The sequence below is a fragment of the Syzygium oleosum genome, unplaced genomic scaffold (assembly GCF_021117445.2).
Source record: "Syzygium oleosum isolate NSW1041296 unplaced genomic scaffold, Sole_v2.1 Sole_v2.58, whole genome shotgun sequence".
NCBI lineage: Eukaryota > Viridiplantae > Streptophyta > Magnoliopsida > Myrtales > Myrtaceae > Syzygium > Syzygium oleosum.
The window spans coordinates 1-2,500 of NW_026607542.1; positions in this window are offsets into that span (position 1 = coordinate 1).

The following is a 2,500-nucleotide window of genomic DNA, read 5'->3' on the forward strand; positions in this document are numbered from 1 at the left end:
TGCGATGATAGTGTCACAATAGTAATTCAACCTAGTACGAGAGGAACCGTTGATTCGCACAATTGGTCATCGCGCTTGGTTGAAAAGCCAGTGGCGCGGCTACCGTGCGCTGGATTATGACTGAACGCCCTAAGTCAGAATCCGGGCTAGAAGTGATGCATGCGCTCGTCGCTCGATTGCCGACCTGCAGTAGGGGACTTGTTCCCCAAGGGCACGTGTCGTTGGTGAAGCCCTCACGGTGGATGAACCGTGCGGGCCGCCTTGAAGCACAATTACTATTGAGCGACGAGTAGAATCTTTTTGCAGACGACTTAAATACGCGACGGGGTATTGTAAGTGGCAGAGTGGCCTTGCTGCCACGATCCACCGAGATTCAGCCCTTGTCGCCTCGATTCGTCCCTCCCCCAAATCTTAACTCCACAAACAAACCAATAAATTTCTCTTCCCCAAACTAACATCGAGGGTCGCTGGTCATAACGTGGCACTTGGGACTAATTACAAGTTCCGAGCGTATGCATCGATCGTGCCAACCATGACTCGTGCCAAGGCACAATAGGAAATGGTCCGAGGAACTTGATCCGGCCTAAATGGACGTGGATCGTGTTTGTGCCTAGTGTGACGTCAGTCATGTTGTACCAAGGCACATGAGGGAAATGCTTCGAGCAACTTGGATGGTTCGGACGGCAACGTGCCTTTGAAATGTGAATGGTGCGCTTGATCGTGTGCCCGGTGGATGTGGATCGTGTGCCTTGGTCCGTGTGGATCTTGTGCCTAATTAAGTAGTCAGCGTGCCTAGTGGATGTGGATCGTGTGCCTTGGTCCGTGTGGACATTGTGCCTAATTAAGTAGTCAACGTGCTTAGTGGATGTGGATCGCGTGCCTTGGTCACACAGACAAAAAGTGACTCGAGACGATGTATCATAAGACACGAGGAAAATGCTCGAGGAACTTGGTTGGTTCAGCCGGCAATGTGCTTATGGAATGTGAATGGTGCGCTTGGTAGTGTCCCGAGTGGATGTGGATCATGCGCCTTGGCACTTGGTTCGACCAACATGCCAACTCTTGACATGACTCGAGTGCAAACGAAAAGTCGCGTTTTCACAAGCGACCCCGTGTCCGTTGTAAATGGAAATTTTCGCATTCCTTCAACTAATGATGGTGGTGTGGTAGCTCATGATATGCTAAGTTATATGTTCCGACCGTATGCCATGACCTGTGTGCACAAGAAGAAGTCGTGTACGACAAACAAGTCCCAAGTCTTGCCCGTGTGCATCATTCGTGGCCGTGCGTCGTGCCCGTGTGCATCGTTCGTGGCCGTGCGTCGTGCTCGTGTGCATCGTTCGTGGCCGTGCGTCGTGCCCGTTTGCATCGTTCGTGGCCCTGCGTCGTGCCCGTGTGCATGGTTCGTGGCCTTGCGTCGTGCCCGTGTGCATGGTTCGTGGCCGTGCGTCGTGCCCGTGTGCATGGTTCGTGGCCGTGCGTCGTGCCCGTTTGCATCGTTCGTGGCCGTGCGTCGTGCCCGTGTGCATGGTTCGTGGCCGTGCGTCGTGCCCGTTTGCATCGTTCGTGGCCTATGTCGTGCCCGTGTGCATGGTTCGTGGCCGTGGGCCCTGGCATCGTTCGTGGCCGTGCGTCGTGCCCGTGCATCGTGCCCGTGCTTCGTTCGTGACCGTGCGTCGTGCCCGTGCATCGTTCATGCCCGAGCGTCGTGGCCGTGCATCGTGCCCGTGCATGGTTCATGGCCGTGCGTCGTGCCCGCGCGTCGTGCCCGTGCATCGTTCATGGCCGAGCGTCGTGCCCGTGCATGGTTCATGGGCGTGCGTCGTGCCCGCGCGTCGTGCCCGTGCATCGTTCATGGCCGAGCGTCGTGCCCGTGCATGGTTCATGGTCGTGCATCGTGCCCGTGTGTCGTGCCGTGCATCGTTCATGGCCGAGCGTCGTGCCCGCGCGTCGTGCCCGTGCATGGTTCATGGCCGTGCATCGTGCCCGTGTGTCGTGCCGTGCATCGTTCATGGCCGAGCGTCGTGCCCGCGCGTCGTGCCCGTGCATCGTTCATGGCCGAGCGTCGTGCCCGTGCATGGTTCATGGTCGTGCATCGTGCCCGTGTGTCGTGCCGTGCATCGTTCGTGGCCGAGCGTCGTGCCCGTGCATGGTTCATGGTCGTGCATCGTGCCCGTGTGTCGTGCCGTGCATCGTTCATGGCCGAGCGTCGTGCCCGCGCGTCGTGCCCGTGCATGGTTCATGGTCGTGCATCGTGCCCGTGCGTCGTGCCGTGCATCGTTCATGGCCGAGCGTCGTGCCCGTGCGTCGTGCCGTGCATCGTTCATGGCCGAGCGCCGTGCCCGTGCGTCGTGCCGTGCATCGTTCGTGGCCGAGCGCGTGCCCGTGCATCGTTCAAGGCCATGCATCGTGCCCGTGCATCGTGCCGTGTATCGTTCATGGCCGAGCGTCGTGCCCGTGCGTCGTGCCCGTGCATCGTTCACGGCCGTGCATCGTGCCC